The following is a 14,405-nucleotide window of genomic DNA, read 5'->3' as shown; positions in this document are numbered from 1 at the left end:
TCAGTGTTGGCTAATTACCAGGGCATTCACTAGAATATACTTACTAATTTCTTGCTCTGAGATAAGATTAGGAGAAATGCAATATGGGCTCAAAATTTTAAAAGGGTATAAAGAAAAGTTTATTAATTTAACTGAAATAAAGAGTAATAAGAATCAGAACAAAACTTTCAGAACACTTCCTCTCTCCATACAACCTGACAATGTAAAGAGACAAAACCTAAAATTTTCAGTCAGCTTTCCACCTCTAGAATAGTCTTTCTTCAGTTCACTTAGGGAGAGAAGTTCCTCTTGTAAATGTTATGGAGACTTCTCCACAAAACAAACAGTTATCTCATGGCTTTTCATTTCCATGAATAGCAGCTGCCTGCAATGGTGAAGTCCCTCCCTTTCTTTCACAGCATTTCCCACAGCTGTGTTTATGGGCCATGTCAACTTATGAGGTATTAGTTTACAGATGAGCTGTTTAAGAGCAAAGGTTCTCTTCATTTATTTCTGAAATCATCTTCATCTCTGGAAACAGAGGTCTTCTTCTCTCCCTGGGGGCATAGGTTCTCATCACTCTGCTGTCTTTCATTGTTCAAACTTCTCATGGGATCACAGCTACTTCAACATTTCCTTACATTACCATGGAGGCCTTTGCTGAACAAATCATCTCCCCACACTTTTCAATGCGTTATTAGGAAAAACAGAGTCTGATGTATCAATTACATCCTTCTCCATAGCTTTACCAGAGGATTTCAGCCCCAAGATCAAGGCATCTCCTCATCCCTCCCACCTGGGCCTCAACTTCCTCTTCACTGACCTCGGTGTCTTCATGTTGCTCCTGTGTATGCCTGCACTTTGTCCTTTTCTCTCACTGGAGGGAGGATGGAAGCACTGGAAGAGTCAATATCTCAGCCGGGGCCTGCAGATGGTTCCGTGACCCCGGCCGGGCTCGGTACTTGCGGCCGGAGCTGTTTTACCATGGAGGTTCCTGCAGCGGCTGCGCTGGGGCTGTGTCAGGCTGGGCCGCGCTGGGGCAGGGCCAGGATCTCAGCAGCCAGGCCAGAGCACAGCAGCAGCACAGCCGGGGCCCATGGCTTCTCCTCCCCTGCCCGCTGGTTGCGGGGGAACCCCAAGGGCGGCAGAACCTTGGCCGAGCCGGCCCGGCCCGGGGCTGCTCCTGGGGCCCGGCGGATCCTGGCTGGGCCTGGGCTGGCGGCGGGGCAGGGCTCGGTAGCGGCCAGATGTCAGCAACCGCAGCCACGGCCCGGCCCGGCCTCGGCCCCACGGCCTCCCCTGCCCTGCCCGGCAGCCGATGGGGCCTGGCGGCTCCCTGGGAAGGGGCCCGGCCCCACGGCAGGAGCCGCCCGGCCTGGCCTGGCTGAGACGGGGCTGGGCCGGCCTGGTCACCTCTTTGCTGGCCAGAAGGGAAACAGACCCAGCCAGGCTTTCTCATCTTTAACTTGTGTCTTCACAGAGGCGTGTGCAGTTTCCTTAGTGGTTTAACAGATTGTCAGCTCTCAAAGCTAATTACTGATTGTTTTTTTGTCAGACACAGAGGAAACTGCTAGCAGCTTCTCTTAGATCATCACTTCTATGATGCAAAACCACCACAACAGCACAGAGCACAGAGCTTCTTTGTCTGTATGTAGTGGTCATGTGCCTGAGGCCCCAAAACCCCGCCTTGAGAGACCTCCGGGCCCTCTCCAAGGTGTTTTCAAATGAAAACATTCAGCTCACAGCCTAAGAAAATCACCAGAGGACAGGGCCAGCCTGACCTGTCTGTCCTGGCTACTATTGTCTGGGAGCGATCCTTGGATATATGGAATTTGGGAGGCCAAATTCTAGTTTTTGCCATGGTCCTTGGCAAGAAGGCTGTATTTTTTTCCACAGGAAGGAAGGAACAGAGCCCTCTGTTTCAGGGGCAGATGAGAGGTGACCACCAGAGGCAAAATCCAGCCAGAGCTGGCATGTTTTGCTCTGACAGATAACTTTGCAGGGAGGAAATTTTTTAGGGAGCTTACCAGTTTTAGCAATGGGCATCTGAAAAGAGGGACAGTTCTTTCCCATAGCAAGGAAAGCACAGAGCCCCAGTGCTCCAGGAGCTGATGAGAGGCAGCCCTTGGCATTCCAACATCAGCCTGACCTGTCAGGTGGCCCCTGGGAGGCCAAGCCAGCCAGACCTGTTCCATGTTCCCTCGGTTCCATGAGGCCCCACAGTGTCCCAATGGTCCCTTGCTTCCATGAGGCCCTGAGGTGTCACAATGCCCCCTTGGTGACACGAGGCCCTGAAGGGTCCTAATGGCCTCCATGGTTCCATCAGGCCCCACAGAGTCATAATGGTCTCTGGGTCCATGAAGCCCCGCTGTGTCACCATGGCCCCTTGGTTCCATGGGCTCCAGTGGTGCCACAATGATCCCCTTGCTTCCATGAGGTCCCCACCGTGTCACAGTGATCTCCATGGGAAGGAAAGAACTGAGCCCCAGTGTGGCAGGGGCAGCCACCAGAGGCCAAGGCCAGCCAGACTTGACGGTACTGGCAGATTTTGGCTGGGAACAACCTTTGGATATAGGGAATTTTAGAAGTGGAATCCCAATTTCAGACATGGACACCCGGAGGAGAAGCATAATTCTTTTCCATACGAAGAAAAGCACAGAACACCGGTGATTCAGGGGCAGATGAAAGATGGCCACCAGAGGCTTAGGCCAGCCAGACCTCTTTGTCCTGGTAGCTTTATTCTGAAAGCGACCCTTGGATATAGGGAATTCGGGAGCTGGAACCCCAGTTTTGGCCATTTCTCATAGATAAGAAGGACAGTTCTTTTCCATAAGAAGGAAAGCACAGAGGCCAAGTGTTTCAAAGGCAGAAGAGGAGAGAGGTGGCTCCTGGGAGGCCAAGCCAGCCAGACTTGGCGGTACTGGCAGCTTTTGTCATGGAGGGATCCTTGGATATTTGGAATTTGGGAGGAGGAATCTCCATTTGGACCATGGACACCTTGAGAAGAAGGACAGTTCTTTTCCATAGGAAGGAAAGCATCAAACCCCAGTATTTCGAGGCAGGTGAGAGGCAGCTCCCAAGAGGCCAAGGACACCCAGACCTGTCTGTCCTGGGAGCTTTCACTTGGGAGCAATCCTTGGATGTACAGAGTTTTGGAGGTGGGATCCTAATTTTGGCCATGGGCGCCTGGTCAGGATGGATGGTTTTTTCCTATAGGAAAGAAAAGCACAAAATGCAAGTGTTCTGGAAGAAGATGAGAGGTGGCCACCCTTAGGCCAAGCCTGTCTCTCCTGGCACCTTTTGTCTAGGGGCTATCCTTGGACACAGGGCATTTTGGAAGTGGAATCTCAGTTTTGGCCGTGGGCGCCTGGACAGGAAGATGAGTTCTTTTCATTAGCAAGGAAAGCACAGAGCCCCAGTGTTTCAGAGGCACATGAGTGCCAGCCCTCAGGAAGCCAAGGCCAGCCAGACTTGTCTCCCCTGGCAGCTTTTGTCTGGGAGCTATCCTTGGATATAGGGAATTCTGGAGGCAGATGCCCCATTTTGGCCATGGGTGCCTGGTCGAGATGGATGTTTTTTTCCCATAAGAAAGAAAAGCACATGGTCCCAGTGTTTCAAAGGCAGATGAGAGGTGGCCCCTGGGTGGCCAGGGCAGCCAGATCTGTTTCTCCTGGCAGATTTTATCTGGGAACAATCTTTGCATATAAGGAAATTTGGAGGAGGAATCCCAGTTTTGGCCCAAGGTCACTGGAGGAGAAGGCCAGTTCTCTCCCATAGGAAGGAAAGCCCAGAGCCCCAGTGCTTCAGGGGCAGATGAGAAGCAGCCATCGACATGCCAAGGTCAGCTGGACCTGTCAGGTGGTCCCCTGGAGGCCCAGCCAGCCAGACCTGTTCCATGTTCCCTTGGTTTCGTGTGACCCCACAGTGTCACAATGGTCTGCTTGGTTCCATGAGGCCCTGGAGTGTCACAATGTTCCCCTTGCTTCTGCAGTGTCACAATGCCCCTGTGCTTCCACGGGGCCTTGCAATGTCACAATGGCTTCGTGGTTCCACAAAGCCCTGATGTGTCACAATGGCTCCGGGGCTCCATTCGCCCTCGCTGTGTCACAACGGCTCCTCTGTGACACTGCGGGCTCCACAAGGTCACCATGGACCCTTGGTTCCTTGGGGCCCCTTGTGTTCACAATGGTCTCCTTGATTCCATGGGGCAGCACAGTGTCACAACTGACCCATGGCTCCATGAGGTTCTGTAGTGTCACCGTGGTCACTGTCAGAGGCTGGATGAGATCGATGTCCCCAGACACCTTGGGATGCTCGGAATGCCCGTGTGGGACCAGGAGCGGGTCAGGCCTTGGTTTGTGGTGGGACAGAGCCCCGCCCCCAGCCCTGGCCTGGCACAGCTGTCAATCACATGGAAGGGGCGGTGTTAACCCAGCTCTGATTGGCTGAGCTGTCAGTCAATCACACAGCAGGCAGGGCTAACCCAGCTCTGATTGGCCCAGTTGTCAGTCAATCACACACCAGCAGCTGTGCCTAACCTGACTCTGATTGGGCAAGCAACTGGCAGTCCCACCCCAGGGGCGGGCCCATGAAGGCCCAGGGGTTTAAAAGCCGGAGCACGAGGCCAGCCCATGGTCTGGATCCTGCCTTCTCCTGGGGTTCCTCTGTTAATGATGCTGGAACCTGAGCAGTTGGTGTCTGTGTGTGTGTCTTTCTACAGATCTTCTGTCTTTCTGTTGTTCTCTATTTCTTCTTCTTCTAATCCTGCTTACCTGGAACATTTTTGGGTAACTTATCATCGTAAGGGTTAAAGGTTTTTAGGTAAAGTGGGCTAAGTTAACAAAGTTAATGCTATGGTAAGAGTTTTATGCTGCAGTGGATGTTGTATGAAACCCTTTGCTCAAGTTCCTTGATTGTCTATATTTTGCCAGTAAAATTTTGTGTAATTTTGATCTCTTAGCTCCATTGGTTAGAGCATGGTGCTGGTATCACCGAGGCTGGGGGTTCAATCCCTGTGTGGGCCATTCACTTCAGAGCTGGGTCCCTTCCTACCAAGAATATTCCTTGCATCTGGCCATGGTGAGAATATCTGGTTGGTGTTTCTCCTGTACAACAAACTCGAATAAAGGAACCTTTGGTGACCCCCAGCATTTCAGTGTTCTGGGGTGTTACAGCCCTGCAGGCTCATGATGGCCTCTTGTTTCCATGAGGCCCCACAGTGTCACACCGGCCCCTTGGTTCCATGAGGATCTGGAGTGTCACACAGGTTTGTGACATTTGTCCTTGCTGCCCCTCACATCCCTCTGCCCCACAAACAGCCCCGAGCCAGCCGTGAGGGACAGGCCCTGCTGTGCCAGGCTGGGCTCAGGGCTTGGCCTTTCTGCTTCCTGCAGCCAAGCCAGGCCTTGCTCAGCATCGCAGTTCCCTGCTCAGAGCCTTGGGCTCCCTGCAATCCTGGCCTCAAGGATCTGCTCTCTGCACTCCCTGGGGAGCCTCTGGCACTCCCTGCCCTCGCTGGGGCCCAGGGATGCTCCCAGGGACTTGGAGTTTTGCTTCTGCCTCCTTGAGCAGCTTCTTCATCCTTCTCCCAGTGCCTGAAGGTCCTGGACCCAGCCCCAAATCCACCATGGGGCTGATGAAAATACAGAAATCCCTCAGGAGCTCTTTGTCTTCCTTCCATGGTCTTCAAGGCTCCAGGGCTTGTGCAGTGACTGGAGTCGGTTTGGAGTTCTGTGCAGGAGTGTGAAATACAAAGTTGTGTTTTGTGTCAGGTAAATAAAGGCAGCCTGTGCAGTTATGGTTATGAAATGTATGGAACACGGCCATGGGACAGTTATAAAGATGAGTTCTAATACACAACCCAGGAAAGCATGGAAGAAGGCTTTTGAACCAATCTTTTATTTGCAAATAACAATTACAAGTCTTAAACTGTTTTTTAATAAGAGTATTTGAATTCTAACTTTAGAATGTTGCTTTTGAGAAGAACTTTTTACTTGTAATTAAGTCTTAAGCTGTTTTGCAATAAGAACCTTTGAATTACAACTTTGGAATGTTGCTTAGCATTAAGGATGTTAAACTGTAGCTTTGGAATATATAAAGGATTTAAACAGAAAGGGAAGTGACCCTATCCCAAGCTCCTGGAAAAGGAAGATGGACATCAAGGTTACTGATTAATGATTTCGAAAGGGGAAGCTGGACATCACTACCATAGATTAATGATCCTAGAAAATAGAAGCTGGACCCCACCTCAGGAAGATGGACCCCACCATGTGGGACACACATCCCGGGATATTGAAACCTGGAATAGATCACAACAGAGTACAGAAATTGGAAAGGAACCAGACATCACCATCACAGATTTACGATCCTAAAGTACAGAATTGTGATGACAAAAGGTAGAAATAGAAACTGCTGAAAGCTCACGTCAAAATGGGAAATAGAAGCTGCTGGGGAAAGCTGATGAATATGCATGAACATGATCAATAAACACCAGCAAGCCCAACAACCGGTGCGCAGTTGGAGGGGAAAACCCCCACCACTGCACCCAGCGCTGTCTCTGCTCATGCGTTACCATATTAATTAATAAATTTAATTGCTGCTTGATGTATTGGCTGAGTCAAGCTTCTCATTTCTAACAGAATGGAGAAGAATGAGCCCCTTTTGGGCTGACCCTGTTTGGACAACCTGCTCCTCACCTCCAGCGTCACCATGTCTGACACCGCCCACCTGGGACTGACACGCCAAAATACCCAAAAATGCTCGTGTGATTTATTCTCTTATTTCTATTCTGTAACACATTATTTTGTGTTAACAACTGTGAAAAACACCAATCACTTGGGTTTTAAAATTTAAAAAGTTTAATAATAATTAAATGTTTATAATAATAATAATAAAATTAGAGCAATAAAAATTTAGAGTTAGGGCAATTACAAGACAACAAAAAGCAAAGACTTACGGACGTCCGGATGCTCTCGGGCACTTAAGCCCGATAAGAATTTTTGTGAACAAAGGAGTAACCTTAAAAACCATACACTGTGGCATATTCATACATACTTCATGGTTATGCATACATTCTATTTAAAACAAGCAACTCTGTTATTTTTCAACAGCTACCTTTAATCCCCAGGGCATCTTTGAGTCTGAGCAAGGCCTGAAGAAATCAGCTTCTTCTGATGAGAAAACCATAAATTCCTCTTTTCTGGCAGATTTAGGTGTTCTGTGACTGTTAGCTCGAAGCCAGTGTCTCATTCCTTTAAAAAACCCCCACATACAGAGTTTCTGTTTTAACTACTAAAGCTTCATTTTAGCTACAAAACTACATTTACTGTACTATTAAAATGTTAATACAGCACAACTAATCAATATAACACAATACATATAGTAACTATCTGCATAGAGCCATATAATATCCATTTTTCACATATTTAATTATTTCTAGATGTATTAAATTTATTTCTAATAATAGCATTGGGTTTTCTTACCTAGTTTTAATATTTACATTAAAAACCTATACGTTTTTAGTAGCCAAGAAAACGAATGTTCTTTGTATCTCAGTAACACAGTTCCCTTCATTAATGAATTAAGATGTATTGGCTATTTATTTCTTCTTGTTTATGGCAATTAGCAATATTTCCAGTATTTTGTCATCTTTTTTATCATCTTTTTCTCACACAGGGTTGAGGAGGGGCCACTTTGGGATCCTTGGAGACATTTCTGGGGCACATTTGGGGCAGTTCTGTGCCTGGGGAGGGAATGCAGAGAGAACTTGAGGGTCTGGAGGACACTTGGGGGAGCCGGGTGGGCACTTGGAGGGGCACTTAGGGGTTCTGAGGGACAGCTCGGGGTCCGGGGGAGCCCTTGGGGGTGCAGGGGGGCCCTTGGAGGTCAGGGAGGGGAATTTGGGGCCCCGCGGGGCCCGGGCGGGCACTTGGGGGGCTCCAGCGGGGCTCTCCGGGGCGCGGGGGGTGATGGGAGTTGTAGGCGCGGGTAGAATACGGTTGAACGGGGCCGCGGAGCATCACGGGAGTTCTAGGCGCAGCTGCGATGGGGCGCGGGGCATGACGGGAGATGAAGTCACGGCTGCAATCGTGCGGGACGTGCGCCGCGGAGCATGATGGGAGCTGTAGTCCCGGCAGTGGCCGGGACGCGGCGTTTGGGGTCCGGGAAGGCCCTTGGGGGACACTTTTGCGTCCGAGCCGCGACTTGAGGCCCTCGGAGCGAACGTAAACGGTTCGGGAGAACTTGGGGGGAGCTCGGGGAGCTCTACCCGGGCTCCTTAGGGCGCGGGGTGCGGCAGGCGGTTTAGGCGCGTGACTGTGTTCTGAGGGGCTCTGGGGCCGCAGGGGATGAGAGGAGATGAATTGCCAGCAGTGGCGGTGCCGGGCATCCGTGGGGTCGGGAGCGCTCCGGGGATCCGGGGGCGCCTTTGGGGGGTCCCGAATGGGCGCTGAGGGGCACTTGGGGATCCTGGAGGGTCTGGGGGACACTTACGGGACAGATGGGGGCGGGTACCGAGGGGGTTCTGTGGAGCGCGGGCCATGACGGGCGTTGTAGTCCCGGCTCCAATGCGGCTGAATCGGGCCGCGGGGCATGACGGGAGTTGTAGGCACTAGCGGAAGTATGGTGCCGACTCCAGGCACCGCCCTAAGGCCACAATCCCTGTCGCTGATTGGCTGCGGGCGGTGATGGGCGGGAGCCCCGGCAAATGGGAGGCGGGAACAGCCCATCCAACCCCTCCAGTCCAGCCCAGTGCGACCCCAGTACAGCCCAGTACAACCCCAGTGCTCCTCCAGTCCCTCCCAGTCCAGCCCAGTGCATCCCCAGTACAGCCCAGTACAACCCCAGTGCTCCTCCAGTCCCTCCCAGTACACCCCAGGCCCTTCCAGTACACCTGAGTTCATTCCCAGTCCCTCCCAGTTTCCCCCAGTGTCTTCCATAGTCAGCTCCAGTGTCCCCCAGTCTTCCCCACAGTGTTCCCAGTGTCCCCTGTTTGTCCCAGTATCCCCCAGTATCACTCCCAGTATGTCCCAGTATGTTTCGGTGTGTACCCCCACAGTCCATCCCAGTCCACCCAGATTCCCCTCAGCATTCCTCGTCTTCCCAGGCTGTCCCAGTCCTTCCCAGGGTCACTCCCAGTATGTCCCAGTGTCTCCCAGAGCGTTCCCAGTGTCCCCCAGTATGTCCCAGTCCTCCCCAGTGTTTCCAAGGACAGTTTAATGTCTCAGGGTTGCCGTGGCAGCCAAACCCAGCAGTGGGGTCGGTGCAGTGTCCATGGCCACGGCCCCTTGCAGTAGCCCAGTGCAGCTTGGGCTGATGATCCACCCTCACAGCTGGCCCAGGGCAGGTCTGCAGTGGTTTTGGTGGCACCTTGGGCTGGCACACCCCTGAGGAGTGTGTCTGTTTTCATGGGGAAACTCGGGAGTTTTAGATTGCTTCAAAAATAGACAAAGGGAAAGCCCCTCTTAGGCTGGGTGCAGCCAGCTCTGCAAGCACAGCAGGTCCCAGGTGAGAGAGGACAGACAGGATGGGCTTGGGCAATGTGGAGCAAGGCTGTCCACACTGGGCCAGAGCTCAAGGCACAGCTGCTCTGAGCAGGCCAGAGCTCCTGAGGGGAGAGCCTGGGTCAGTATCAATCACAGAATGCTGCAATCGCCTCTGCTCTAAAGAGAAATGTAATAAAATACACCCTTTGAAAGAGGACAGTGTATTTCTTACAAGCTCTTTGAAATCTTTCTCCATAACTGCACTAGGAAAACTTTAATGGCCCTCTCAGGGCTTTGGTGCTGTTTACATCAGACTCCGTCCCTGAGAGTGTCTTCAAAAAACTTCTCAAGAACTCAAATTTAAACACCAAAGTTTCTTGAAGTTTTAATGGGTCCCACTGAGGGACACGACTGAGAAAGTGTCCCCAGGTTCCAGTTAGAGCAGAACCCTGGAGGCACTGATGACAGGTGGGGACAAACAAGGCAAAGGTGTCTCTGGTGCTGAGCAAACCTGGATGTGTCTCAGGAATGCAAAGGGCCAAGGCTGAGCCCCAGCCCCTGGCAAGGCAGATCCTGTCCCTCCCTCCTTGCTCAGGGCTCTTCCCGGGATGGGTACTGCCATGTGGGGATGTGCCATGCCAAGGGCAGGACCATGGGGCGGCCCCTGCCAGGCTGCTGAGCAGGGACAAGGAGGCCATGAGGCCCCAGGGCTGCAAGGGTCACTTGTCCCCTCGTGGCCTCAGGCCCAGGGCCAGCAGCCATGGCCAAAGGGCTGCACAGGTTGGCTCTGTCAGGGCCTTGCAGCTGCTGCACATCCCTGTGCCCTCTGCAGCCCAGGCTGTCCTGCGGTGTCCCTGCCCTGGCCTCTGTCCCTGCAGGCTGTCATCATCCCCCGGCTGCCCCACCTCGCTGGCCCCTTCCTTTGCTGACAGCTCTGCCTCCTGCCTGCCCCTGCCTGGCCACACAAAGCCTTGGCCTTGGTACCCAAAGGGTTCATTCCATTTTTACCGTGCCTGTGAACTTCCAGCACAGGAACAAGGCATGCAGGGGCTGCTTTCCCAGCAAGGATGGCTGGAAGAGAAGGAGAAGACATCTGGCTCAAGGGTGCAGTGATAGAGAAAACAAGGACTGAATCTGGGAACTCGGGGTGGGATTTATGGAAATGGGTAAATTGTAATTGGCATTTAGCGACTGTATATGAGCAACACACTGGTAGAATTACATGTCCACGTCAGGTTAGGAGTTAATCCCATGTTAGACCTCAGGCCTGAATAAACGATACCCTCTGAAATAGCAAATGAGTGTTAAGGAGCCTCATTCTGATATTTCAGAGATTTGGTGGCAGCGGGGCCTCACAGAACCAAGGAGTCAGCTGTGACACAGCAAGGCCTCGTGGAGCCATGGGTCCATGGTGACACTGTGAATCCAAGGAGACCATTGTGACTGAGGAACCTCATGGAACCAAGAGTCCGTTGTTCAGCTGTGGGGTCCTGTGGAACCAAGGGGAGCACAGTGACATTGCGGGGCCTCATGGAACAATGGAGACTCTTCTGACACTTTGGACCCACTGGAACCAAGGGGCCATTAGAGCATGGCAGGGCCTCGTGGAATCAAGGGCACTACAGTGAACACTGTGGGTGTCCATGGGATGAAGGGGCCATTCTGACCCCGTGGAACCAAGGATGCCACTGTGACACTATGGGGCATCATGGAACCACAGGTCCACTGTGACACAGCAGGGCCTCATGGAACCTTGGAGGCCATTTTGACACTTTGAGGCCTTGTGACACCAAGGAGGCATTGTGGCACTCCAGAGCCCTGTGCAGCCAAGGCGACCATAGTGACTCTGTGGGGCTCAGTGAAACCAATGGTCTGTTGTGACACTGCAAGGCCTTATGGCATCATGGAGACCATTGTGACACTACAGGCCCCATGGATCCAAGGGGCCATTGTGACACTACAGGCCCCATGGATCCAAGGAGCCATTGTGACACTGCAGGCCCCATGGATCCAAGGAGCCATTGTGACACTACAGGCCCCATGGATCCAAGGAGCCATTGTGACACTACAGGCCCCATGGATCCAAGGAGCCATTGTGACACTACAGGCCCCATGGATCCAAGGGGCCATTGTGAAACTACAGGCCCCATGCATCCAAGGAGCCATTGTGACACTACAGGCCCCATGGATCCAAGGGGCCATTGTGACACTACAGACCCCATGGATCCAAGGGGTCATTGTGACACTACAGGCCCCATGGATCCAAGGGGCCATTGTGACACTATGGAGTCTTGGCAGGCCAAGGGGCACTTGTCACACTGTGTGGCACCATGGAACCAAGGGGTCCATTGTGACACTTCAGGGCCCCATGGAACTAAGGATCCATGGAACAGTGCAGGACTCCATGGAACCAAAGGTCCACTGTGACACTGCGGGTCCTCATGGAAGCCTGGAGGCCATTGTAACACTTTGAGGCCTCGTTGAATCAAGGGGCTCTGCAGGGCCTCATGGAACCAAGGAGACCCTTCTGACACTGGGAGTCCCCATGGAACAAAGGGACCATTGTGATACTGTGGCACCAAGGAGACCCCTGTGACACTGCAAGGCCTCATGGAAGCAAGGGCTTGGCCTCCCAGGGGCTACCTGACAGGTCCAGCTGATCTTGGAATGTTGAGAGCTGCCTCTCATCAGTCCCTGGAGAACTGGAGCTCTGTGCTTTCCTTCCTATGGAAAAGAACCATCCGTCTTTCCAGGTGCCCACAGCCAAAACTGATACTCCTCCTGAAAAATTCCCTATATGCAAGGGTTCTCCCAGACAAAAGCTGGCAGGACAGACACCTCTGGTTGGCCTGGTCCTCTGGTGGTCACCTCTCATCTCAAGGAAGTCCTGAGGAAAGTATTTGAGCAGGTTTGACTGCTGGAACATCAATGAGTCTCTCATCCTCTAAAAAAGTAAGATGCTCTTCTGATCATATGTGTCTTTTTTTTGTCATTGTGTCTTACACATGAAATACTATGTTCAGCTAAAAAATATTATTCTTCTCACTCTACCAGTGTTTGCTGAAACAAAACAGCTCGTCTACATATGGATCCAGGTCACCTGTATAAGCAAACACAATAAGGAATCCAGCAGGAATGATTTGTCTCTGCTCCCATCTGTCACATCTCCTCTGGAGCTGAAGGTGCAGCCCCAGCACTTGGGAGGGCTCAGGGGTTCACCAGCTCAGCTCCCACACAGAGAACTTGCAGACCCTGGGCTGTTCTCCTTGGCCCCTGCACGCTCAGCCAGGCTGGGATGGACACTGATGGTTTCTGTGCCAGGCTCTCTGAGCCCAGCCCAGCTCCCTGCAAGCTCTGCCAGCTGCCCTGAGCTCTGTGCAGCACCAAGGGCCTCTCCCCAGCACAGCCCAGCCGGCTCTGGCCCCACAGCTCTGCTCAGCCCGGGCTGCTCTGGCCACTGGCCCCACGGCCTCAGCCCCTGGCCAGGGCACAGCAGCAGCTGCAGCTCAGCCAGGACTCAGCCCCAGCCATGGGGGAAGGGGCTTGGCCAAGGCCAAAGGAGGCTCCCTGGGTGCCCTGCTCCCCTCGGGCTGAGGTGCTGACAGCTCTGCAGCCCCTGCTGCCATCCCATCTGCCCAGGCCAGCACAAGAGCCCGGCCTTGGGGCCCTCCAGAGCTGCTCCTGCTCCAGGCCCAGGGCCCATCCCAGAGCTGGGGCAGCCACAAAGCTGTGCCCATTTCTGGTCATCGCTGCTCTGATGGGGATGGATCCTCAGCACCTTGGAGGTTGCTGATGAATTTTACTACTCCACAGGCCTCTTCTTTCTTGAGCTCTTCAGTTCAGGAATTCAGTGATTTGTTTAAAATTCCCAAACAAAAAATGCTGCTGGGAATTATGGTAGCTTTCAATTCTTCTGTGGTTAATTAGACAGATTTCAGAAGTGAATTTAAAGTGAATAGACTATACTGAAAAAGTTTGTCCAGTTTCCTTTTCCTGTTTAGAGATGGATATCAGCAATGTCCAATTGATTGACCCCCAGCACCTCCTAATGCAGTCTGAATAGATGTGAAAATCAAGACCCTTCATGGCTGACAATCAATAACAATTTGTCCCCAACCCCTCCCCACCATTCCCCTCATCCAACCCCTGGCACTCAGAGCAGCTGAGGAATGGAGTCACACCCAGGGGTGTCCCCAGGGCTCAGGACTGGGGCCAGGTCAGTGAAATCTCTTTATTGCTGATCTGGACAAGGCCATCGAGGGCACCCTCAGGCAGTTCCTAGGTGAGCCCAAGCTGGGTGGGAGTGTGGCTGTGCTGGAGGGCAGAAGCTCTGCAGAGGGATCTGGACAGGCTGGAGCCATGGGCCCAGGACAATTGGATGAGGTTCACCAAGGCCAAGGGCCAGCTCCTGCCCTGGGCTCACAACCACCCCAAATCCCTGGCTCTGCCCTGCCCCTGATCCCAACAACCTGTCCTGTTTCCTTCATCCCTGCATTGCCAGGGACTTTCTGGGAGAAGGGAGCTCTGCTCTGGGGATGGAGGGAGGTCCAAGCGCCACCAGTGGAGTGGGAACCACAACTCATCAGGTTTGTGTCCTTTGGGGGTCCGGAACTGGTGAGACTCAGAGGCACAGAAAGTTTCTCTTCATGGCCAACAGACCATGGTTGAACAGGACACAATTTAATAACAATCACACTCTTCCCTGAGCTATGTGCAACATCCCAGCAGTGTCTGATGAGTCCACGATCCACAAGTGATTTCCATACTAGAATTGATTGTAGACAGCCGTGGTTCTGTTGTAGAAATAAACACAATTAAGTTCTTGTATCAGGATGCTCGTCCTGGTGTGGGGGCAAAACAGCTCAAACATTTCCTGATTTGCAAAGCTGTCAGTGGTGGATGGAGAAGGGAGGTCAGGCTGCTTTTGGTGTTGAGGAAATGCTG

The 14,405-nt window shown here is 52.5% G+C and overlaps 1 protein-coding gene and 1 long non-coding RNA gene across 2 annotated transcripts in view; one reads left to right on the top strand and one right to left on the bottom strand.

Moving 5' to 3' along the window:
- The window catches only part of LOC137463945 (uncharacterized), a 223,569-nt gene extending 219,682 nt beyond the window's left edge, over positions 1 to 3,887 (top strand). Inside the window, exon 2 of the long non-coding RNA XR_010994035.1 lies at positions 3,029 to 3,887. This is a non-coding gene — a long non-coding RNA (uncharacterized lncRNA). The remainder of the gene's footprint in view (positions 1 to 3,028) is intronic.
- LOC137463911 (zinc finger protein 271-like) overlaps positions 1 to 14,405 on the bottom strand; it is a 309,559-nt gene that overhangs the window by 75,968 nt on the left and 219,186 nt on the right. The gene's annotated exons all lie outside the window — the stretch shown is intronic.

Source organism: Anomalospiza imberbis, chromosome 32, assembly GCF_031753505.1.
Source record: "Anomalospiza imberbis isolate Cuckoo-Finch-1a 21T00152 chromosome 32, ASM3175350v1, whole genome shotgun sequence".
NCBI classification, from domain to species: domain Eukaryota; kingdom Metazoa; phylum Chordata; class Aves; order Passeriformes; family Viduidae; genus Anomalospiza; species Anomalospiza imberbis.
This window is presented reverse-complemented; position numbering and strand designations above follow the sequence as displayed.